This window comes from Schistocerca gregaria, chromosome 1 (assembly GCF_023897955.1).
Source record: "Schistocerca gregaria isolate iqSchGreg1 chromosome 1, iqSchGreg1.2, whole genome shotgun sequence".
In the NCBI taxonomy this organism is placed as follows: Eukaryota; Metazoa; Arthropoda; class Insecta; order Orthoptera; family Acrididae; genus Schistocerca; species Schistocerca gregaria.
The window spans coordinates 154,453,755-154,465,718 of NC_064920.1; the positions used below are offsets into that span (position 1 = coordinate 154,453,755).

An 11,964-nucleotide genomic window follows, 5' to 3' on the forward strand; every position below is an offset into this window, starting at 1 on the left:
TTGTCGATCGAATTTAAAAGTTTAAAATGCTGCTACAATCTACTCATTAAAGGGTACAGTTATACGTTAAAGGTTTAACACAGTAAGCCAAGTATTAAAGTTAGAAACTGTATGCATGTCTTGTGGCAGCTTGATTCACGGCGCGAAAAATAAGCAGTAGGTGGCAACGAGAGCAACTTCCAAGAAACGTTAAACATAACTTCAAACATTCTGAAAACTTTTTCTCATTGACACCTCCCACTTAACACTGAAAGGAAAAAAGTTTCTTCCTTATCATATTTTCGCTGCTAATGAATGAACTTTCAGAGTCATATACCAAGTTTTAATTTTATTACTTGTTCACTACTAATTCTACTGGCAACAGATTTTGCATACAGAACCCACATATACCACTGAATATTACTGCGCAAAACATAGTTCAGTAGAAATTATGTCATAAACACTGTGATGGGTGAAGGTCCTAGAGTTTTACGTTTTCAACAATAGAGATTTAACGTGATTAACATCAAATATTTAACACATTAAATCATTTGTAAAGAGCCGGAAAGAACGTCAATCGAACGTGCTGGGAACCACACCAATGAGGGCTATCCGGGAGAGCACAGCAACTGGAACGAAATTCTGAAGACAAAAGAAACATGAAAAGTTTATCCTCGTCACCAAGTGAAGTGTCTCATTGTGGTATGGTGCATGCACAAAGAAGAGAGTTACCAGGTAGCTCTGAAGTACGGAATTTATTTCTCTAAGGAAGCAACGAGAAAATATAAAAAAAACAGAAGCTGAATCTCTAAAGAACACAAGAGACCGTCTAAACATTCATGGTGGTGTCTGATTGTACTATATCTTGTCTCCCTACCACTTTCGCGCAACGACGCTCTGAGCGTGTTTTTTAGGGAATTGACTAGTTTGAACCTGGGACCTGCTGCTGGTAAGGAGACGCCAGACCACACATGACATGTAGAATTCAGAAGAGTTCAGTGAGACTAGCGATGATATAACCAAATACTAAATGATCTCAGCGTCAGCTCCACTGCACTCCCTGTAAAAGAATCTTAATTCTAACTTAATATAGTGGAAAGGGTTCAAGGCTTTCCTATTTTTAGTTAGCTGGTAAAATAACGTCGAAAAAGCAGTTAAGTTTACCATTGGAAATTTATTCTAATCACAAAACATCGTTTATAAATTGCACTATTGAAATGTTTTAATACAGGATGGTAAAAACCAACAGCGTTCAACAAAAATGTGAACGAATATTCCCTAAATGGGTTTCCAAGTTCTACAATCGATCGAAGGATGACCTATGCCATATCACATCTATAATCTAGGTTTAATTTAAGTTTCACAAAAGAGAAAACTATCAAAATGGTCTACAGTGACCCTCAATTATCTTTAATAACTTATCTAACTTGTCGTAAATTACAGTGGCTGGTGTGGCTTCTCAGTAACTATATAAAAGAAAAATCGTCGCGTTTCAGATCTGTTCTTCAAGTGGCAAATGTGAACACCATGAGTTTTAATTAACGATCACCATTAGTATTACGGAAAAAAGGGGTGTAACAGATGAGACTTCTGTAGTTCTGAGTGAAGCCTTATGCGCTCAAAAATGCGGCATCGCGTGCGTTCATTACCTTGTCGGTGTCCAAGCAGTGTCAGGGCGGCAGCGGCCGGCGCAGCAGCCATCCAGCCCGCCGTCTCGGAACTAACTCCTTAACTTCTCCTTACTACAATTGACCGAAGTTAGTTTAAAAAAACTATCTGGCTATGTTTTCATCTGACCAATCAGGGTCTCAATATTAACCTTAAGCTCCGCCTACAAAAATTCTGTCTATCCAATGAGCAACGTTATACTTTTCGTGGTGGGGCAATGTTTTTAAAGTTTGCAACGTAACAGAGACGCTAAAAAGTCTCACGCTAAAACCTGCAGCTAGTGTGGTCCTTTTAGCGTTATCGTAAGATCTATACTGCTCTTCTGGAGGGCTCTAGCTTTTAACATGGGCTGGGGGTGATCCTTGACGTACCTGAGACGCGAAAAAGCCTCACGCTAAAACGTGCGGGTTGTATAGTTGTACAGGTAGGCTCGCGGCGTGGGTGCCCAGCCCCTCTCTTTTCTAGCTTAACACGGTTCTGCTCTCGCCTTCTGTCCTCGTTTCTCCCCTCGGAACTGCGTCTGCCTCACGGTGGGAAGGTACGACATGCATTTAGGTATTCTTGTGTTAGTCTGTGGTATTCTATTTGCTCACTCGTTACTCGTATTATTTGGTTAATTTAATGTCACGATTTATTCGGAGCTATGTGACATACTACTGGATTTGCTTATCATGTCAGGGTTTTCATGTAAGGTGTTGGATTTGCCTGACACCTTACAACCGTCCTGATCGGATAAGAATAACAGCCACTGTATGAAAGTTCTACGGAGGTGCAAGAGAAAGCACACAGTCTGTCGCCATCGATCTCTCTCCAAGGTCGGCATCGGTTGTGGTCACGATCGCAACAACAATCTGGCAACTGGCGTTGTCTTCGTTCGGTAGTTGCCGGCCGCTGTGACCGAGCACTTCAAGGCGCTCCAGTCTGGAACCGCGCTGCTGATACCGTCGCAGGTTCGAATCCTGTCCCGGGCATGATGTCTTTAAGTTAATTAGGTCTAAGTAGACCTCAGATGTGCTTAGAGCCATTTGAACCATTTTTTTCGTTCGGTAGTGCCGTATCGGTGACGAGTCGTTTATTCGACGCTAACTCGACGGAGATATGCAGGCGGCAGTCGTATACAGGCCGCCCGGATAGGGATACTAGGAAATGGCCGGCGTCACGTGTTCGCGGATGCGAAATAGTGCCGGCTATGTCCAGCGATCGTGGCGTCCTCCATGCTGTAGCGGATGGCCCGTTGAATTCGAACAGTGTTGGCTGCAGGCGCCTGACATGACGCTTACCCGCAGTACTTTTCTGTGTGGCGTGTGTGCCGGAACATCAGGCACCAGAGGTACACTGCACATGAGGCCTGTAACTGAAAAAGTTTGATGATTTGAAGACTGAATCAGTGCTATAACGTACGCTATAAAAATAGATGGAAGACACACATGGTGTGGTGACTACTTTCTTCAATGACACATTTCAATTTACACATCATCAGATAAATCTGAAAAAAACTGTAAAGAGCTTCATACATAGTGGATAATAGTAGTTAACTACTGACAAAGAACAAAAAGGAAACGAACCAAAGTATGATGTAAAAACATACCAAGGCTAAGGAGAACACATCGCCATAGGAATGGACTCATGTTTCATATCCATAAGACAACGCGAAATTAAATCATTGCGGAGGTTGTGCCGCTTAGGAAGGCAACTAGCATTAATACTTAAGATTTAAATACAATTAGTATAATGCTACGAAAAATGCTGAAGATATTACCTGGTGGTCATATGTATTTGCAAAACAAATGTACATCAAATCAACAACCATAAAATAACAACTGCATTAACCACAAAATCAAATCTCATGTTCTGGGAGAGGATAACCAATAGGGGATCGCCACGTGGGGACGGGACGGACCAGTCTATGGATTGGCACGATGAATAAGCTTTTTATTACAAAATAATTAAGAATAAAATAGATATACATACATTGACGGTCTGTACATAAGATCAGGCGCAGAAAAAATACACTCCTGGAAATTGAAATAAGAACACCGTGAATTGATTGTCCCAGGAAGGGGAAACTTTATTGACACATTCCTGGGGTCAGATACATCACATGATCACACTGACATAACCACAGGCACATAGACACAGGCAACAGAGCATGCACAATGTCGGCACTAGTACAGTGTATATCCTCCTTTCGCAGCAATGCAGGCTGCTATTCTCCCATGGAGACGATCGTAGAGATGCTGGATGTAGTCCTGTGGAACGGCTTGCCATGCCATTTCCACCTGGCGCCTCAGTTGGACCAGCGTTCGTGCTGGACGTGCAGACCGCGTGAGACGACGCTTCATCCAGTCCCAAACATGCTCAGTGGGGGACAATCCGGAGATCCGGAGATCTTGCTGGCCAGGGTAGTTGACTTACACCTTACGGTGTGCGGGACCGTAGCCCAGCTTCATGGAGGCTGTTGCGAATGGTCCTCGCCGATACCCCAGGCGCAACAGTGTCCCTAATTTGCTGGGAAGTGGCGGTGCAGCCCCTACGGCACTGCGTAGGATCCTACGGTCTTGGCGTGCATCCGTGCATCGCTGCGGTCCGGTCCCAGGTCGACGGGCACGTGGACCTTCCGCCGACCACTGGCGACAACATCGATGTACTGTGGAGACCTCACGCCCCACGTGTTGAGCAATTCGGCGGTACGTCCACCCGGCCTCCCGCATGCCCACTATACGCCCTCGCTCAAAGTCCGTCAACTGCACATACGGTTCACGTCCACGCTGTCGCGGCATGCTACCAGTGTTAAAGACTGCGATGGAGCTCCGTATGCCACTGCAAACTGGCTGACACTGACGAGGCCGGTGCACAAATGCTGCGCAGCTAGCGCCATTCGACGGCCAACACCGCGCTTCCTGGTGTGTCCGCTGTGCCGTGCGCGTGATCATTGCTTGTACAGCCCTCTCGCAGTGTCCGAAACAAGTATGGTGGATCTGACACACCGGTGTCAATGTGTTCTTTTTTCCATTTCCAGGAGTGTATTTTTTTTAGTAACTTTACATTCTGGGCTTCGTACGCCACGCTGGTCATTAGTGTAAAACAATAATATTAAATGCAATAGCAATGTCATAAAGTTAAGATATAACGATAAATCAGCCTAGACCACACAGGTGAGGGAGAATTAATTTTGTGCTTAACAGTTTTTTTTCTGGTTTCTGGTCTAATATATGTTTTATTTGTAATTATATACATTCTCCAGGTCATACCTTCATCATTCTTCATGGAATCATAATAATCATATTTAAGTCTTAAGTATTAAAGCTCTTCAATACTGCTACTTTATGGCCTGGTTATTTTCCTGAACGCAGCAATCGCCATAATGATCTACTTCGCATTGTCTTAACACGTAAGATACATGACTCCATACCCATGTATGACGTGTTCACCTTAACCTTGGTGTGTTGCCACATTTTACTTCGGTTTATTTCCTATTTCTTCTTAGTGATCAGTTAACTATTACTGTGTACTATGCATTGTTTGTGTCTGTTTACTGATTGTTTCAAATTTATCTGATATGTAAATGAAAATGCATAACCAAAGAAAGTAGATACCACACAATGTGTGCCTTCCATGTACTTTTATAGCATCCATTACGGCACTTATACAACATTCAAATTACGTGAAAATTGGCATATGCTTCTTATGTGACTTCATGTCACACGTGTTTTAAACGTTATGATGAGCTCCCTATTGACAAAAGGTTCTAGATACGATTAGTACAATTCTGATTCCCAGGAGGGGACTGTTCATGGGGACGTGACCATAAGAAACACACACATTGACTGAAAGGGTAAAATGGTACGAGTAGTGGCAAGGAATGTCAGAAATTTGAATGTGGTAGGAATCTAAAAATGAAATGCTAGTAACAGGGTATGGGAGTTCTGAGCCCACTTTTGATATGAAATTGATATGCAAATTAATTAAATTGGCCAATTAATTACCACTCCTGCCCTACCTCTGGATGATGTCACGTGTTTTTCTCAGTGTGCTTCTGAGGCCCTGCACCCCCACCCCCTCCCCCACTATCCTATTGGTGGGAATTCAAATATTCAAGTGACTTTCAATTATTGATAGAAATTTTGAATGTTGGTGGGAATTTCTTTGTTCCAGGGCTGTGCTGGTGTCCCACACCACCCCTCACTTGGGAACTGTTGGTAAATTAAAATGGCGGTACCTTTTCCCTGGCTCTTAGGGATGGAAAGGACAAGTGCAACCCCCCCCCCCCCTCCCCACATACACAAAGGGAAACAGTCTGGATGCAGGAGAGGAAGGATAATTTATTGTACTTTACTTATTTTGGTTTTTCTGTCACGGAAAAGCCACGTATAACACTACTGTCAGCTACTGCTATACCATAACCTTGAAGTTGGAGGCAGGTCGTGAAATAAAAACTATCTTGTTAAAGTAATTATGGTATAAAGCAAAAGGGCAGAGTTAACCTCTGAGAGGAATTTTGTTATGTTGACCGTGTTGTACCTAACGGAGGTGTCTTATCGGAAGTGAAAGTTAGAATTACGTAAATATTCAAATAGTAAAAAATAAATTTTTACCTAGCTACACTGTATAAAGAATAAAGGAAACGGTCGCCAGCCTAATTAGGCAAGAGAAAGATTATCGTTCTTGTTAAAGAAAGTAGGTATGAGTAACTGTAATGGCTAACTCAACCTATATTTTACCACACGTGAATGCAATGAACTCTGACACCTGCATATGTTAACGTTAGGGTTGGAACAAACAGCTCGAGCAGCACAAACTATTTGCAAAAATATAACAAAAAACGGAACACACTATTACTTTCAGTGCTTATTCAAAGTGAGTGGTCTTTATAACGTTACTATTACTATTCACTGCAGAATCATTAATTGGACATACATTCAGTAATATTGTTCAAATATATTTCTAGCTGACATAATATTATAAATGCAGTTCAGTGCATTTTTATGAACTGGTCACAGGTTAAATATCTCTCAACTAAATACTATTCTGTTTAGAATGAAAATTAATTGGAATTCACTAACGGGTTACTTCTCACTGTCTTTTGAATAAAGAAATTATTGATTTCATAAATAGTGGTCTTCCTGTTACTTGTTACCTAGCATTAGCACAATAGACAAACTGTGGATCCTATTCTACTATTAATATGCAGTTCCAATACACAAGAGATACAAACACTTAGCAAACATGAATATATAACTACCCACTATTGCAGTTTTCCACTTTTACTGCAGTGAAACATAATGTTTAGAAATTTGCAAGAACTGACTCACCTTTTAAAATATACTACAGGCGGCACTATGATAATTAACTAAGCAACACTTTATAAGCCTCAGCTTTAAGAGCTTTTAATCTTTAAAGGAAACTGCAAATTGTCTTTATTACCAGTCTTCTACTTTCAACTAAATGATTAAATAAGAGACTTTGAAACTCCACAAAACTTTAAATTAGGCTGTTTCTATCCCTGGGATGCTTTCACAAGACTACATTTACTACCTCCCACAATTTCACTAAGTCCACAGTAAACCTGAATATTCCCTTCTCATCAAAGATCAAACAACATTATGTAATTAACTGTCTAACTTTGAGGCTTTCATTTTTTCCATAAAATAGGACACTCGGTAATCATAGTTCAAATGGAGAGGAACCTGACAGGGGTTGTGATAGGAAAAAAAAATCAAGGTAGGTACATAAATTCAGTTATAAGTTACCTTATATTTGTGCACACTAAAACACTCAATAAGCTTATCCTTCACTGTACATTATTATAGTACTCCTTTACATTGATTGCGCAATGTGGTGGCAACTGCATGTTGGTAGGTGGATTTGCACACAGAATTGCTGGACTCTGGCCCTTCTTGGTGGCGATGATGAATATCAATTCCACAATCGTTCCATCTATTTATCCATCCATCTGAGGCATTGGAAAGTGGCTGAAAAAGCCTCTTTCGGAACCAGCACTATATACAACTTTTACATGGGCAGTGCACAGTTTGGTAGCTCGTCCTCCACTGACTCTTGGTTCAACCTTTTCTACATAGGCCAGCCACAATTTGCGCGTGCTGCACAGTTCCGTTCCCAAGGGGAACCACTACACCTTTTATATATCAAACAACTAAGAATCCTAAGTGAGGATCAGCAGTTTACATAAGAGCAACGAAACACATTAAATAAAAGAGAACATTTGCACATATTGACATTTCTACAAAAAATTATTCACACAAAAATTACAGTTATATACAGTATGTTTTGTTCCCTCCAAATGGGACAAAGAATTTAAATGACAGATACACTACTTTGCATAGGATCATACCATGACATCAAAGTTTTTACAAAGAAAGAAGTAAACAATTTTGTGTTATCGATTCAATAAAACACATTTACAGAAGCTCAACGATGTAACATTAAATAAAACAAAAGCAAAATAAATCAGTAGCGCACTAGAGTTATAGTGTTACAAGTTAACATCATCTTCCTCTGTGATGGGGTAGCAGATGTCTCAGTGTTCTGTTTCGAAGAGCATTGTTTCCTCATTTTGGAGTCTTTTACATGGTTGGTGTTCATGTGCGAGGTAGTAGAAATAAAAAGATGTACTGTTATCTTATTGATGAAAAGAAAACGCATGTGGGGGCATAGCAGCATATGGAAACAGGACATGTCTGTAGCATTGAGAAGTGCTTCCAAACAACTGTCTGAAGATGATGACATCTACACTTTATCCCACACTCCAAAGTGACAAGTAACAGATATTCAGTGTTCCACCAAGGCTCTCTCCATCTCTAACAAGTGATGTCAGTCAATCATTATGTGGTAATTGACTGCGTACTACTGGGCAGTTGAGATCAGAAAGACACCATTGATATGGGATGATGTGCTGTAATACACACAGCAGTTGATAGTGTGAACCATTTTAGCAATTTCACCATCTGATCTGTAATTTCAATACCAGCCAGTGACACAGCAAGATGCTTTCCAGTTTCTGTATCATCGCTACACCACCCCTCTACTACTTTGCAGGAACCATATACTAGGCTGCAAATGCAGATAGATGACTGTGCAGTATGTCCATTCCGCCATATACACCAAAGTATACCAGACAGCGCCCTACACTGATGCAATTAAGTTATCTACATAATGAGATTTTCACTCTGCAGCGGAGTGTGCGCTGATATGAAACTTCCTGGCAGATTAAAACTGTGTGCCCGACCGAGACTCGAACTCGGGACCTTTGCCTTTCGCGGGCAAGTGCTCTACCATCTGAGCTACCGAAGCACGACTCACGCCCAGTACTCACAGCTGTACTTCTGCCAGTATCCGTCTCCTACCTTCCATACTTTACAGAAGCTCTCCTGCGAAACTTGCAGAACTAGCACTCCTGAAAGAAAGGATATTGCGGAGACATGGCTTAGCCACAGCCTGGGGGATGTTTCCAGAATGAGATTTTCACTCTGCAGCGGAGTGTGCGCTGATATGAAACTTCCTGGCAGATTAAAACTGTGTGCCCGACCGAGACTCGAACTCGGGACCTTTGCCTTTCGCGGGCAAGTGCTCTACCATCTGAGCTACCGAAGCACGACTCACGCCCGGTACTCACAGCTTTACTTCTGCCAGTATCCGTCTCCTACCTTCCAAACTTTACAGAAGCTCTCCTGCGAAACTTGCAGAACTAGCACTCCTGAAAGAAAGGATATTGCGGAGACATGGCTTAGCCACAGCCTGGGGGATGTTTCCAGAATGAGATTTTCACTCTGCAGCGGAGTGTGCGCTGATATGAAACTTCCTGGCAGATTAAAACTGTGTGCCCGACCGAGACTCGAACTAGGGACCTTTGCCTTTCGCGGGCAAGTGCTCTACCATCTGAGCTACCGAAGCACGACTCACGCCCGGTATTCACAGCTTTACTTCTGCCAGTATCCGTCTCCTACCTTCCAAACTTTACAGAAGCTCTCCTGCGAAACTTGCAGAACTAGCACTCCTGAAAGAAAGGATATTGCGGAGACATGGCTTAGCCACAGCCTGGGGGATGTTTCCAGAATGAGATTTTCACTCTGCAGCGGAGTGTGCGCTGATATGAAACTTCCTGGCAGATTAAAACTGTGTGCCCGACCGAGACTCGAACTCGGGACCTTTGCCTTTCGCGGGCAAGTGCTCTACCATCTGAGCTACCGAAGCACGACTCACGCCCAGTACTCACAGCTTTACTTCTGCCAGTATCCGTCTCCTACCTTCCAAACTTTACAGAAGCTCTCCTGCGAAACTTGCAGAACTAGCTCTCCTGAAAGAAAGGATATTGCGGAGACATGGCTTAGCCACAGCCTGGGGGATGTTTCCAGAATGAGATTTTCACTCTGCAGCGGAGTGTGCGCTGATATGAAACTTCCTGGCAGATTAAAACTGTGTGCCCGACCGAGACTCGAACTCGGGACCTTTGCCTTTCGCGGGCAAGTGCTCTACCATCTGAGCTACCGAAGCACGACTCACGCCCGGTACTCACAGCTTTACTTCTGCCAGTATCCGTCTCCTACCTTCCAAACTTTACAGAAGCTCTCCTGCGAAACTTGCAGAACTAGCACTCCTGAAAGAAAGGATATTGCGGAGACATGGCTTAGCCACAGCCTGGGGGATGTTTCCAGAATGAGATTTTCACTCTGCAGCGGAGTGTGCGCTGATATGAAACTTCCTGGCAGATTAAAACTGTGTGCCCGACCGAGACTCGAACTCGGGACCTTTGCCTTTCGCGGGCAAGTGCTCTACCATCTGAGCTACCGAAGCACGACTCACGCCCGGTACTCACAGCTATACTTGCGCCAGTATCCGTCTCCTACCTTCCAAACTTTACAGAAGCTCTCCTGCGAAACTTGCAGAACTAGCACTCCTGAAAGAAAGGATATTGCGGAGACATGGCTTAGCCACAGCCTGGGGGATGTTTCCAGAATGAGATTTTCACTCTGCAGCGGAGTGTGCGCTGATATGAAACTTCCTGGCAGATTAAAACTGTGGCTCCGCAATATCCTTTCTTTCAGGAGTGCTAGTTCTGCAAGTTTCGCAGGAGAGCTTCTGTAAAGTTTGGAAGGTAGGAGACGGATACTGGCAGAAGTAAAGCTGTGAGTACCGGGCGTGAGTCGTGCTTCGGTAGCTCAGATGGTAGAGCACTTGCCCGCGAAAAGCAAAGGTCCCGAGTTCGAGCCTCGGTCGGGCACACAGTTTTAATCTGCCAGGAAGTTTCATATCAGCGCACACTCCGCTGCAGAGTGAAAATCTCATTCTGGAAACATCCCCCAGGCTGTGGCTAAGCCATGTCTCCGCAATATCCTTTCTTTCAGGAGTGCTAGTTCTGCAAGTTTCGCAGGAGAGCTTCTGTAAAGTTTGGAAGGTAGGAGACGGATACTGGCAGAAGTAAAGCTGTGAGTACTGGGCGTGAGTCGTGCTTCGGTAGCTCAGATGGTAGAGCACTTGCCCTCGAAAGGCAAAGGTCCCGAGTTCGAGTCTCGGTCGGGCACACAGTTTTAATCTGCCAGGAAGTTTCATATCAGCGCACACTCCGCTGCAGAGTGAAAATCTCATTCTGGAAACATCCCCCAGGCTTTGGCTAAGCCATGTCTCCGCAATATCCTTTCTTTCAGGAGTGCTAGTTCTGCAAGTTTCGCAGGAGAGCTTCTGTAAAGTTTGGAAGGTAGGAGACGGATACTGGCAGAAGTAAAGCTGTGAGTACCGGGCGTGAGTCGTGCTTCGGTAGCTCAGATGGTAGAGCACTTGCCCGCGAAAGGCAAAGGTCCCGAGTTCGAGTCTCGGTCGGGCACACAGTTTTAATCTGCCAGGAAGTTTCATATCAGCGCACACTCCGCTGCAGAGTGAAAATCTCATTCTGGAAACATCCCCCAGGCTTTGGCTAAGCCATGTCTCCGCAATATCCTTTCTTTCAGGAGTGCTAGTTCTGCAAGTTTCGCAGGAGAGCTTCTGTAAAGTTTGGAAGGTAGGAGACGGATACTGGCAGAAGTAAAGCTGTGAGTACCGGGCGTGAGTCGTGCTTCGGTAGCTCAGATGGTAGAGCACTTGCCCGCGAAAGGCAAAGGTCCCGAGTTCGAGTCTCGGTCGAGCACACAGTTTTAATCTGCCAGGAAGTTTCAAGTTATCTACATATTTCGCACCGACCATGGTTCATAATTTCCGATGTGAAAGAAATTGCTTAACATGCATGTTTTTTCTTTGGAGTTTAAATTTTCACATTTTCTTTAATTTTGATGATGGTACAGAGATAACGAGAATGTTGTGAGGTGA

At 43.5% G+C, this 11,964-nt stretch overlaps 1 non-coding gene across 1 annotated transcript; it reads left to right on the forward strand.

The window, feature by feature from the left end:
- Positions 1-11,111: 11,111 nt before the first annotated feature.
- Positions 11,112-11,186, forward strand: Trnas-cga (transfer RNA serine (anticodon CGA)). Its single transcript has one exon. It is a non-coding gene; the product is annotated as a tRNA-Ser (tRNA).
- The last annotated feature ends 778 nt before the right edge of the window (positions 11,187-11,964 follow it).